This window comes from Gymnodraco acuticeps, unplaced genomic scaffold (assembly GCF_902827175.1).
Source record: "Gymnodraco acuticeps unplaced genomic scaffold, fGymAcu1.1, whole genome shotgun sequence".
Taxonomy (NCBI): domain Eukaryota; kingdom Metazoa; phylum Chordata; class Actinopteri; order Perciformes; family Bathydraconidae; genus Gymnodraco; species Gymnodraco acuticeps.
Window position 1 is genome coordinate 2,190,341 of NW_022992250.1, and position 14,643 is coordinate 2,204,983.

The window sequence follows — 14,643 nt, forward strand, 5'->3', positions numbered from 1 at the left end:
GAAACTTGTGATCTTAGTGATTTGAATTTGAGGGTCACAAACCAAGATATATTTAAATTGATAGAAAAAGTTCTTGTTTATGTTTTGTCCATTTCTTACCGCTTGTCACTTATAGGATCAATGAAAAAGTGTTACATTTAGAAGAAGGAATGTTTATTGAATCAATAACTCAACTGCATTTACTCAATGTCCTTGGTTTGAGCATGCAGCAAAAATATAGAACCAAACATAAAACACATTGTGCATAGTGCAGCTAATCATCAATTCCCTGATGGCTCCCAGGATTATTGACATCCTCATGGATTCATCTTCTTATTATAGACACATGAATTTCCAAACATTTGGTCTACCTATGCTGTAAATGTATTATCTCTTCAATTTACACACGGCATCTATTGCACGTCTGTCCGTCCTGGGAGAGGGATCCCTCCTCTGTTGCTCTCCCTGAGGTTTCTCCCATTTTTCCCTTTAAACTGTGGGTTTTCTTCGGAAGTTTTTCCTTGTACGATGTGAGGGTCTAAGGACAGAGGGTGTCATATTGTCATACTGATACTCTGTACAAACTGTGAAGTCCACTGAGACAAATGTAACATTTGTGATATTGGGCTATATAAATAAACATTGATTGATTGAATCAAAAACTCCACATTGGTACCTTTAAATATGTTTAATATTAATGTTAAGAAAAACTTTTTTTATTGTTGCTTGGTTTAAAAACATTAGGTACATGTGGATTGCTTGAATTTCAAACTCCTGTGATGTGTATATATATTAAATACATTTCCCTTTAATTGAGCTTGCCATATAATGCTTTTGAAAACCTTGAGTTCTTCACGAGAACTTAATTTAGTTTTGTTGGTTCAAAGGTCATGTCGTAGTTTTACTTATCTATGGAAACTTGTTAAAGCCCCTATTATTTAGTAACAAATAAGCTTAAGGTTTGATGTTTTCTCTTTTTGTATCATATCCTTGACTAATCCCTAACCCAATATGCCTTCTTCATCTTCTTTTTCTCCAGAAGGAATTAGTCTTCTTGTCGTACAGTAGCCCCCCCCCTTCTATGCAACAGCAGGTTTTTGGGACAGAGGTTTTGGTTACAGACTAATGATCAGGAACAGATTCATGTTCAGCCTGAGAAAGAGATAGAGAGAAAGCCTCACAAAGACAAATAACAGACATGTTACATGGCTGAGAAGTAGAGTCATTTCACCATGTCTGACTGTCATACCATCCTCTTCATTCCTGCCAACCTCTCCTCCCATCATCCCTCAGTGTCATGTTGTAGAGAGAGAGTAAAGATGATCTGAGGTCTTTCAGGAAAAAAATCCTCTTAAGGTCTAGACATCTCTGACATTTTCTCTGGTCACCTGTGGCCTCCTCACCATATGTCCCTGCTCATCAACATTTTTAGTCTTCGATCAATTTGATTTTCCTTTTTTCTTCTCTCAACGACACATTCCTCTGCACTCATTGCGTTTCGTGAGTGCGTGCAAAGTGGTTGCTTCTTTTGAAGTGGGAAAATCAGTTGTTATAAGTCGCTGACATGGTACCCTCTGCCTCGACATGGCACCACTCATTCCTCCGCCAGCAGGACATACTTTTCCCAATGAAACATTCCTCTGCCCTGGTTGTGTTTCAAATGCTTTTTCTTGTAGACACTGGCAGCAACTTTGAAGCTGAGAATAAATGAAAAATATGGTCAGTAAAAGGCCTCTCAAAGGGCTTCATCTAAATCACAAAAACAGCTTTAAAATGGTTGCTTTTACTGATTTCTATCCCATGGAAATAAGTTGTGGAAGTTGTAAGAAGTGGTTTGACCTTTCACTGTGTAACTATCAGTCATAAAGCTTGTGGATTGTGGACTTAAATTAGTGGAATAATCTTGAGTCGCTGAATAAAAGCACAAACAAAAGCCTTAAACCCCCTATTGGCCTCCTGTTGTAGTGTTTTTTTAGCATGGTCCCCAGAGGATGAATTCTAATAACTTTGATGAGCACCTTTCTTGTTCCTCTTACGCAATCATGAGGTTCACATTATTAGTTTTACGTAAATTGTTTTGGCAACCTTTCAATGAATTGCCATGACATTTGATAGCGACATTCATGATCCCTTCAAGGAGAAATGTAATAGCTGTAGTGACTAAATTCCTATTGCTTAAGAGGCTTAGTTTGGTACTTCATTGTGACTCATTCCCTATAAGCAGTCCGTACTGAAGTTCTTGTTACATCCAATATAATAACAATAATCAAACAAACAACTACAGTGAAATCATACTGTCAATAAAAGTCTTAAACAAATCACCCTCTTTGTCCATCACACAAGCCTGGCGCACAACAGGTGGAATGAATACCTTAAACACACACCCATGTGACAATTGCAGGAAATGACTAATTATAACGTTGTGTGGTGTAAATAAAGAATCATAACAATAGTAATAATCAACAATGGCTGAACAAGCATGTTGGCTCCTACAGTACAATAGCTTTTTTCTTTTTCTAGTACCATCATCAGAACCAACAAATTGTCCAGATACAGATGTAGGCCTCCTTACATGGGGCACATAGTCAGCCTAACCCTAAACTGTATTAATATATCTACCAGCACTAATACGGATTACACATCAGGCTATAGCAGCAACATGAGCTCCTGTGTTGTTAAAGGTCTGTTATTTGTATGTTTGTTTGTCTAATGAGTGTTTGTGTTGTCGGGCTGCTAACAGGGGCGACGGCAGGCAGCTCTCTGGTTTCAGATTGATTCAGCTGCATGTTTCTGAGGATTAGAGCCGGTAGCCAGCCAGTCTAGACTGGTCTCCAGTTACACTGGACGCACACAATGACTAAGACGCAGACAGAGGGGACACTATGGACAATATGCTTAATGGGCGGATGGGAAGAAATGTGTATGTGTCTTTGATTGCGTTTGAGTGTACAGTTGTAGTTCATAAATGTGTGTTTACATGCAAGTTAATACTGAAATCATTGCAAGTTGATTGAAAATGACGTAATCAACAACAAATTTGAGGATTTTATGTTTTTATTTCCTGGCGATTAATTTATTGTAGGTTTGAACTCTTGATATAAAAAAATGGCCTTGAAGATTTTAACTTGGGCTTAAGGAATTTGTTATGAGCATGCTTTCTTTTTTTAAAGACAATTTATAAAAGTTGTTACGACTCTGGTTGTTAATTATTTGTTGTCTGCTGGACTTTATATTTGTTTAGCTGCAGTCTAAGGTTTCTTTTATGCTAAATCTCAGTTGTATAGGTCTTCTTGAAAAAGACATCTCTTAAATACAGTTAATCAAATTATGACACTTAGGCCTATATGTAATGTTTGTATTTTTTAACTTTTGCCAACGTTTTTAAAAGTCTGCTTGTCTTTTTTCAAAATGTACAGTAATAGATCCTCCGCAAATATACTCTTTGCGTTTGCTTTATCTTCAATTGAAACCACTTCCTCTTAGACCACCAAGTCATTCTACAAGTAATTATCTTAATGGGATTTAAAGGGGGGGTCTCATTATCCCTACCACTCCGCAGAATTACAACTCTACCATCGACAATGAGTAGGTTTTCTCTAATAGTCATTATTTCCTTTTTTAAACACCTTTTTTTGCAAGGCAAGACCAGACAGAGACAGGTAAATACAGACAGAGGAGAGAAAGAACATCTCAGAGAGAAGACATTATCAGAGAGACAGAAGTACAAACACACACAAAGATTTTGGTGAGCTTCTCCGTCAGTATCTGTTAACCCGGCAGCGAAAGGCCCAGATCCCCTCTGTAAGCCCCTAATTGTGCCTCATTGTTCTGCTGGACTTTGAACTCAGAGGAGGAATAGATGACACCCAGGCCTTCTGTCGGAGCTTTGCACACACAATCTGTGGACTGTGTGTGTGTGTGTGTGTGTGTGTGTGTGTGTGTGTGTGTGTGTGTGTGTGTGTGTGTGTGTGTGTGTGTGTGTGTGTGTGTGTGTGTGTGTGTGTGTGTGTGTGTGTGTGTGTGTGTGTGTGTGTGTGTGGGTGTGTGTGTGTGTGTGTGTGTGTGTGTGTGTGTGTGTGTGTGTGTGTGTGTGTGGCCTCAGGCCCTGTCTTTCTGAAGGTTTAAAGGGAAAAGGCTTAAAGCATCAGGGCTCTGACACCCCAAACACAAAAAGAGGAACATGTGTGGCCTGAGCAAGCACAAGAAACACGGCACAGACATGCAGACTCAACCTTGTGTGAGAATACACACACACACACACACACACACACACACACACACACACACACACACATATATGCACATGTTTACATATGCATCCAGAAACACAATTCCCACCCTCAGACCGTAGTCTTTGTGATTCAGTCTCCATCACAGCTAAAGACCACCGGGTTGGCTCCACCTGTCCATCTCCTTGGTGGATTTTCTCAGACATAATGTGTCTTCTGGGGCGCTTTTCTTCCCTCACTCTGCTGCCTGTCTGTCCGACTGAGATACCTGTATGACACATGTATATTTGTCAAAAATGCGGGGGTAGTTGTCATTATATTCTGAGGTGATGATAATGACCGGCCTTCACAACACTTGGTTTAAAAGAGTTTGAAAGATATAGGCATTTACCAGACCAAATTAGCCACAGAAACAGTATGGTGTAATATGGGTGTTACAGGAATGTGATATGGGTCTAATAACAGCATGGGTGTAAAATAGGTGTAATAATGGTGTACCATGCGAGTAATGGGGGTGTATAAATTGTGTAATAGAGATGTAACAACAGAATACTGACTTTGTAATATTGGTGTTACATGGGTGGGTGAAATATGTCTCTAATAACAGTATAACATGGATGTAACATAATAAGGGTGTAATATTGGTGTAATAAGTGTAACGTTGGTGTGATATGGGTGTTATAATGGTGTACCCTGGGTGTAATAACGGAGTAATATGGGTGTTATACAGGTGTACTAACGATGTAATAGGGCTGTATTATTGTGTCATATGGATTTAATAACAGTGTAGTATGTTTGTTTTTTTTAAGAAATTATTTTTCCAAAATATTGATATGCGAATGCCCATTTAAGAGTTCATATTTATGGGCTTTTGTAGATGAAAGTATGAACAGTCAATGAGAATAGCCTGAACTGATGGATAATCTTATTAGCTAGCAAGTCTTCTTGTGATTTCAATACATGTGCTGGTGTTTCTTTCTGCAGAGGATATTACTTAGGATATGAATATGAAGATGCCAGTTTCAACAGCTTTGGATCCACATGAAGTCCATTAAAGCCAGGGTGGAGTCTCATTGTGTCCATGTGGAGATAAATCCGGCACTGCTCTCAAGCCAATAGTATTTTTTCCATTGTGGTGCAAGGTCGTAAACAGTGAGATGATCACATATCACCCGCTGTTTGATCATAAGCAGTTGTTGTTTGCTTTTTAAACAGCTGTTTTTACCCACAAAGATGGTTGATCTATGACGTAATATAATGACGGAAACTTTATTATTCAAGTGGAATATTTTCACCTTCCAGCATTAACCACTCCGATGGTATCAGCTGTTCGATTGTATCCAAACCTCATCTGCTAATTTCATTACTTTACCTGACACACAAACCACAAAATGACTGGTTACATGTTGAGGGAAACAAGATTCATCATTTTCTCTTATTTCCCCTGAGGAATAACAAATGTTTTTTATTTCTCACCACCACAATGCAATCTCCCAATAAATTATAGAATTACGCTCTTCCTGTTTTTAAACCACACAAGACAGGATTTGGCTTCAATTGACCAATACAAGAACAAGATGAAAAACATGCATTACCTGCAATAATCCTCAAAGTACCTGTAGTGGAAACTTTAAATGAAGTCCCGGGAGCAGCATGATTTCTATGAGCTGTTGTCCTTTCTTATCCCCTTGCAAAGTGATGTAAATATACTCAAGCCCTGAAGCTGTCATCTTGGGGTACTTTTACTTTCCTTGTAGTATTTCTATTTGAATGCTATATCTCTATTCTTATACGTTTTGGAAGTCAATATTTTTCATTTTTACTCCGTTTCTTTTTTTTTAAAACTCGAGTTATCTACTATGGAGATTTTTAATAGTATAAAAATATTTTGAAAATAAATAAATTGATTACTATTTTCTACATTCGACCCTTGTTACACTTTTATCAAACCCATAATACACATTAATACACCCCTATTACAGACCTATTACACCATAATTACACCCATATCACACCTTTGTTAGCCTTTTGTTACACCATTATTACTCCCATATTATATCCACGTTAAACAGTTAATAGACCCATATTACACTGTAATTACACTGTTATTACACCCATGGACACAGCCTCTCAAATGACTGTAACCCTCAAGGATACAGAAACCAGAAAATGTAAGGGTTGATAAATAATATGTCATGTAATGAATTCTACAGTATATAAAGTAGTTGAAATTACACATCAAGTATCATTTTGTAACAGATGTCATATAATAAGATATGTTATAGAATTATGTTGTTGTTAAATAAGTCACATCAGCATGTTATCTAGCTAGTCGTAGCCACTTCACTAATGGATCCCTATGCTGACATAGTTGCCATAGAAAACAGTAATGCAAGTGCAAAGCTTGTGCAAAGTGTATCTCCATCTCTTCCCATCTGTTGCCATCCGACTCCTGGCCTCTGATGTTTGAGGAAATCAGCTGGCTGAGGAAGATGGCGTCGCTGCGGCTACATGGCTCAAACCGGCCTGAGTGGATTTAGAGTCACACCCTGCGTTTGAAACTAACACCGGCCTAATACCAACCAAATGCTGATATAGATATAATCTGCAAATGGTCTCCATCTTTTTGACAATATTCTGGTAAAGCTTTTAATGTTGCCTGTCTTCTGTCATCAAATCATTTCAAGGCGTGGGAACAGGACAAAAAAAAAGTTTTTTAAAAAAACCCTTTCTTATAAGAATGAAACATGATGAAACAAACAGTGTTTATGCAATCGGTTTGATTCATGTTGTAATATCAACATATTTAGATAAAGTAATGCTTTAGTTTAGGCCCATGTGTATTAGGTTATTATTCACAACATATTGAAGACTTAATATTTAATATAACTAAATCTATTTTTAGAAAGGAACCCTTTTCTGGGAAAGGCGCACTGTTGCATCACACAGTTTGAATCATTTAATATACTTAATCAATTATAAACATATTTTATGATTTTACAAATTTAGATAAAATACCCAATGAAAAGGAACAATTTAAAAACAAAGTAGAACATATCGTATTGGATTTTGACAATCTATTTTTTCAATATCAAAGAAAATTTGTTTTTGAGGCATAATGTTTATTTTGTATTTGATTTTGGGTATTCATTAATTCATTACTGCTTTTACTGTTCATCGTGTTGCAGTACGTATAACTTAAAGGCAGGGTCAAACTTTACTGTATATCTGTGAAGCCGAATGTGAATTAGATTTTAGCGTGACAAATGATTGGAACGAGTTGGATGGGTCTGTTCCAGTCTGGGTAAATATGTAAACATTCAAATCTTAAGATCCATTTGCTCCCAAGTTGTTCTCATAACGTTTTTTTTAATTGGATTTCATGACGTCATGCTAACTACCTACCAATGTATGTGTTTCACAGCATTCTCCTGACATTAGTTTGTCGTGATCATCTGGATCGCTTTCACTGAAAATGACAGTGTTTTGGCCTTTTGAGGACAAATGTCTCTACATATAAACAATGCAAGATGCTGACTGCCATCCATGTTTATTTTAGGACAGAAACACAAATGGCGTTCTTACAAAATATCCAGGATTATCTACCGCCAGATCTCCAGTCTTTACTGACAAGTCGGTCAGTGTTTAGTGATGTCTGGTGCATTTACTAATATTTTTGCTCCTTACTGATCAAGATAGGTATACATTTAATTTTAAGTTGGTGGAAACAACGTTTTTATGTGTTTTTTCCAGTCTTTGTAAGTTTCAACTAGTACCCAGGTGTGTCCTAAACCTCCGTAAAGTAATTATCATATAATTTACATTTTGGAAATGTTAAATCAGTTTGCCATTGTTTCACACAGGGCTCACACCCTGTTACACACCCCGCTAAATACCTGGAGAGAGCAACACGGTCGGACACACACTCACCTCCCTGGGTTCAAATTGTGCAGGCTTCCACATGTTTATGCATGAATACACACACATATTGGGACACACACACACACACATATTGGGACACAGGTATAGAAACATTCACGCAAGCAGAGATGAACCTGAGTCATGGCGCCAAAGCTCGCCCTGAGGTGCACCTTCATCCTACTTCCAGCCTTCTTCTTTCGATGTTCTTGGGTGGGGGACACCCTGGCGTCACATGTCTCCTTCTAGAGGGGTCAAAGCACCGAGGTGAGAGCCCTCTCTGAAGAAGGTTGGGATCCCATTTAGCCAGAGGCCGACCTCCCCCCGCCTAACACAGGTGTCACAGTGATGCAGAAACATCATGACAGAAAACCAAGTCGTCTTTTATAACATGATAATGGAAATAGTTTTTGTTAAAAGTGCTGCTGCTGCCTTTCAGGTTTAACCATCCCCTTTTGGCATGGCTTCATCTCTTCTCTTCAATCTCATTTACTTTCCTTTTGACGCTTATCTCTCCCACGCTTCACCTTCAGCGCCATTCTTCCCTTCTCTCGCACTCACTCCATGGCAAGCCTCCATGCTTTGATACCCTTCACTTAGCATGTCAGCGGTGATGACACATGTACCCATTCATCCGCCCCTGTCTTCATTGTTAGAAGTGTATTCCAAATCAAGCAGGAACAAGCACAGCCTTTTGCTTTACCATTGAACATTTTCTGCCTAATAAAGCCTCCAGACATTCAACCAGGCTGAATATGTGGCCCTTCAATAGGATTCCTTCTTGGAGATCCCTTATACAAAGCAGGCAGAGAGTGTAATTTGCCTGGTGTGTTTTCAGAGAGATCCCATCCTGTCAGGGGTGAGGGGTCTTTTATCTCTAGGGGTGTCTTGAGTGGCTCTCACGTCTGGTTCAGAGCATGCAGAGGCTCAAAGCCTAGCGACAGAGTTACGTCAGTGTGAGTGGCAGCGGGGTCGACAGCAATGGCTCGGACAAATCCTCCAGTATCTGGCCCAGAATCCACTGGGGCTACTCTGTGATCTGCCGTGAATCACTCGGGGCTTAATGATTTGCAGATATACGGGGAGAAGAGGGCTGGAACCTCCAGGGCCGGAGTTTATCTCTCAGACCTGACCCCTTGATCTGGCCCACAGATTAACCCTGCAGACAAAGAGATAAAGCCTTGTGTGTGTGTGTGTGTGTGTGTGTGTGTGGTGTGTGTGTGTGTGTGTGTGTGTGTGTGTGTGTGTGTGTGTGTGTGTGTGTGTGTGTGTGTGTGTGTGTGTGTGTGTGTGTGTGTGTGTGTGTGTGTGTGTGTGTGTGTGTGTGTGTGTGTGTGTGTGTGTGTGTGTGTGTGTGTGTGTGTGTGTGTGTGTGTGTGTTGTGTGTGTGTGTGTGTGTGTGTGTGTGTGTGTGTGTGTGTGTGTGTGTAGCGACAAATATATTGTGCGGGCATATATCTTATGGGTGAAATGTGTGTGTCTGGAGCCTTGAATAACCTCAGTCTCTAACCCTAAGACCCTGGGAAGAACAATAAAAGCAATTTACAACGGTCCAGTGAAGCATTACCTGACCTGTTGTCCTGTTCCCATGAGGAGAAATTCACTGCACATCATTGTTGTTATCTGTTGCTCAGCAGCATTGTTTCCTAACAACAGCTCACATCTCATTCTGGATAATTACTTGCAGGTAAAGTAAGCAAATATTGACAATTATACTCTGGTATGATAAATACTGGGTTTCCCACATTAAAATGAAAAAGTACCTCTACGACTTCTCCCTTCCCGTTTGCAGTAGGTTGAGCAGTGAGCATCAATAGTTTTGAATGTTGTTGCTGCATACAGTAAGACAATGATTGGCTGTTTTACATTTGTGACGTACTTAGTTTTTAAGTTGAGGGTATTTAAATCTCTTTCATTGGATAAAGGTAGGATCTGCACATGACTCATACCACTAGTAGGGATCACTAAAGAGTTTGCCTCTACCTAAGAAAAAGTATTTAGTGCAAAAACAAATACAAGTTTGTTGTTGTTATTTGCTTTATGGAATGATTGCCCAGCCCTTAATATTCATGGTCTCCACAGGTTGTTTCACATGTTTTGGTGACCCCATCATCTTTCATCTAGACTTCTAGAGCCACTATCAGCTCAAATCTGACCCTTGACCAACACTTTGTCCTGTCAACATTTTAAAAGTATTTTACATTAAGTTTTGAATCCTTATATTTTCAGTGACCTCTCTGACATTGATGGATAAATTGCTCTATGCTTCCAAAGAGGTAAAAACCTTTCAATGACCCCACAACCTTTCCTGCAGTGCCACCCTCAGGATAAACGTAACATTTTAAGGGCTAATAATGCCCTACAAATAGCATAAATATCACTGTGTTTGTTCCAACAATTAGAATTCAGTGTGTTATTGGACTTTGGTCAGACTGTTGGTCTTGTTAAAAGATTAGTTTTTTGTCTTTGAGTCTTAAAAATCTGCTACAATTTAAAAACAAATTGTGTGTTAAGAAAAAAGCATTTGTTCATTACCACATGAAAAAGGTTTTCGGTACAGATCTGGATTAGATCTAAATGATAGAAAATGTGTCCTGTTCAAATAGGTGATACAACTGAGGGGTAGATAATTGATCTTAAGACAAAGCTTACTGTGTATTGAATAATTAAACTGTTGTAAAAGATAATAGTCCTCAGATTGTTATCAAAGGTAAGGAAGATCCAGCATCGAATGCTTGTGGAGATTCATTAGTATGCTTCCAGTTTCATCAATCCTTATCCTTTCAATTTATTCACTCTATCTTTACTTCAAAATGATTCAGTACATTTGAAAAGTCTTATATAAGGTTATAAAAAAGTATCCGTAAAGAACACAGTACTGGAAAAACTGAAAGATACTAAAACTGGACACACCAGGTCGGCATTCTTTACTGAAAAACCCAAAGGCTCATTGGCCTCAGTGGACACAACTAGTTCTCCTTTATTCCACTGTAATGAAATTCTGTTCCGGTTTGACTGCTCACCAAACTGTGGATGAAGACATTGCAGCGACCACCCACCGCTGCTCATGTATCACACAGGAGCAGGCCATGTTTGTCTGCTGGTGACAGATGAAAGAAAGGAAGAAAGATCCAGCTCTGCGTTTCCATCCACAGGCTGATATTAGATTGACATGAGATTACTCATTTAAATTCATAATGGAACGTGTCTGGGTTGGACTTTGTAGATTCCCCTCCTGAAAGCCAAATTGTGCAACAGTTTTTGATACACACAAAAGAACAGCCAGCCAAAGACTCACTCCGCTTATTAAACAACAGCCTTCCAATTGTGTCAAGATCTTCTGAAAGTGAGATACAAACTAATCCCATTACTGAATCCAAAGTGATCGAACTCATATTCTTTCAAGGCACTTCAGTCCTGTTTGCGGGACTTCAACAGAAGCACTATGCAGCTTGTATCATGTATTTTACAAAAGAAATGCATTCTAGTTTCATTATCCCTTAAAACCCTGTACAGCTCTGCCACTCAGAGACACAGATCAGAAGTCTAAACACTATAACAGGCTTGTCATCGGCCTCTCGGCCATAAGACTGGTGGCTCTACTAAAGCCCCTTACACTGCGACAGGGCATTGAGGATCAGGACTGAATATTCTGGATCTCAGACTGGTGAGCCACTGGGTGACATATCTTCATCCCTATCCTGTAATTTTCCCTTTCCACACTCTTCAAATGCCTCTTCTTCTTCTCCAACGCACAGCAGGGGCTGTATTTCGGCTTCATTATGGCCGCACGAAAGCCAATATTTGTAACCATATTCACCATTTTCCTCAGTGGGGCAGGGTTGGTGGTGGGGAGTGGATGAAGGGAGGAGGGGGGGTGTGGAAGAGGAGAGCAGGAAGGGAGGGAAAAGCTCCCCAGATGAAAATCCTAAATCAGTATGCCCTGCCGCTGCAGCTGAGGCCTAGGCAGGGACTTTGTTTAATTTATTCTCCTAAGCCTGGGAATCAAGCCATCAAAAGGAACCACACTATCAGGTTTCCTGCACTAAATGGCCCAACAGTGTGATGTGGCCAGCCTGGGATCCGATTTAACCCTTTCGAGGTGGCAGGCAGCATCAGAGCCAGTTGCTTTCCTTGTCTGGACCAGTTTATCTGAGACACTCTGAGGACAGAGCAGCGGAGACTTGTGAACTGAAGGTGACACGGTGGGGATGGGTGGCTCTCCCTCACAGTGTTTGCTAGATTTGGATATCCCTTCTTTAGCCTTGTTTAATGGTTGTGGATCATGGGATTAAGGGACACAGGCTCATGGTAGGCCACTGCTTAAATGCCAGCACCAGTCTCTCTAGTAAAGTATGTTGACATGATGGTTCTGCAGCATGTTCTTTACATCCAGTGCCCACATCCAGTACCAGTGCAGGAAGTAGTGTACTTTTTTTGTAAAACGTACACTTTATTTGTCGTTAGTCAGAACAGTAATTGAGGTCACGGCCTTGGATGTATACGAATAAGGCTTTGTAACATCCTTTGGAATGGCATCCCCATTGAACATCAAGCAATATGGATTCAAAATGGTGCAAGATCTGCAAATTAATTCTCCCTTTTTTTAACAATTAATATACAGCAAATGTATATTTAGTGTTGCAGAGGGGTCAAACTGTTGATTAAAGAATGGTTGCAGCATTCCTACATGTTTTGGAATATGTCATGTTTAAATCAGGCTAAGGAGATGAAGGAACACTTTTTTTGAATACTATAATTACTGATTATTTTGGAGATCTAAGCTGAAGTGCTGTAGCTTTATTTTTAAAGTGAGGTTTACCCATGATGCCGTGTTGGCAGGTAGCTGTGGACAAGAAGAAAGAGAAATACAGAGAGAGAGTATGGATTTAAGACATTTTAATCGATTTGAGATTTCTTCATTTGGTTTTTCCTGTGTTATAAATCACTCATTCTAGTTGAGTCAGGTCTCATTTGAGCCCAGTTCCACAGTTTCTCCAAATAAGTGTTTTAAGAGTCAAATCCGATATTTCTTGCTCTTGTGAAAATCCATCTCTTGAGTTCTTGGGATTATCAAGCTTCTCTATTTTGTCCTCGACTGCATGAAAACCGGCAATGACCAAAAAACCACGAAAGCTACTGTTCAACCATCTGAGGAGCTCAGAACACCAAACACACTCACACATAAACGTCACAGAGGCTTTATTTACTGCTTGACTCATTGCAAAGAGGGTTAAGGAGGTTCTTATTAACTTATTCTAACATATGGTGTCCTTTGGTGAACTCATTTCCCAAGAGGTCACAGTGGAGGTCAAAGGAGAAACAAACTGTGTCCGGACTCTATACGACACACTGATTTTAACCAGGTTTAGAGTATGTGGTACGTAGAAAATTCAGTATACACACCTGAAAATAATAATAATAATAATGATCATTATCATCATCATCATAGTAATCATAAAATAAATAATAATAGTAATATTAATAATTACTGTAAGTAATTAATAATAATTACCATTACTGTTGCCACAAAACAGCAACACGTTTATTTTGTTTAACTGCAAAAACAGTTAACTAAAGAAAATAATACACACTTTATACACAAATTGCTTTAATTTTACATAACATTTTCAGAAAGGATTGCTTTTGATGAGGTAATCTTCCTATCATTTTAGATGTATTTAGTTTTTCTTTAGTATTTGAACAGTAATTACTTAATTCTTGCAAAACACATTTCACTCTGAATGACAAGAGTCTGCAAGCTGGGTAATAAACAGCTTAAAACACGTTCACACATGAGATCAGTTAACTAAAATAGAGGTAATTGCAGTACCATGCACAACCTTGTATTGTCATGAGGTCAACGCATGGTCACTTAACGCTGACTATGACTTTTTGACACCAGTTTTCGAAAACACTGATTGTGATAAGTTTTAAGGTCATGGTTATTTTTCCTCGACCCACATCGACTAAAACTGACCATGTTTGGTGTTCAACAACAAGCTACTGTAGATGGGAACTCGAACGCTGGAAGAGTAAATGTCAGTAGCCGTTGCGAGTACTAGCAGGATCAGGACTCACGGTCATAAAGAACATAATATTACTTTCTTCTTATGAACACAGTGGAAAGCAGGGCAGATCTCTGATGACCAGCTCCTTACCCCTCATCTCCTCTCTTCCTTGATCTTCCCCCACTGTTTACTTTACTTTATTTTCTGTTTTTTCTCCCCCTCCCCCTGTAATTTTTTCGTGCAAAGAATAAAATTTCATCTGCGCGGGCTCTGGGAAAGGCGGCCCTCGGATTGGCCCTTGCCCGTACAGATGCTTTGAATTTACAGGGCTTTTCTGCCTGCGATGAGAAGCAGGGAGGGATGGAGGGAGGGATGGATGGTGGGGTGGAGGGGAAGAGATGGAAGGGGGTGAAGGGGGGTGAAACCTGCCTGTATTTCCTGGGGATTAGGCGTCAGATGGGCGCCCTCAGAGGAGGTATCAGGTCCCGGCCTCCCTGGATGGCTGG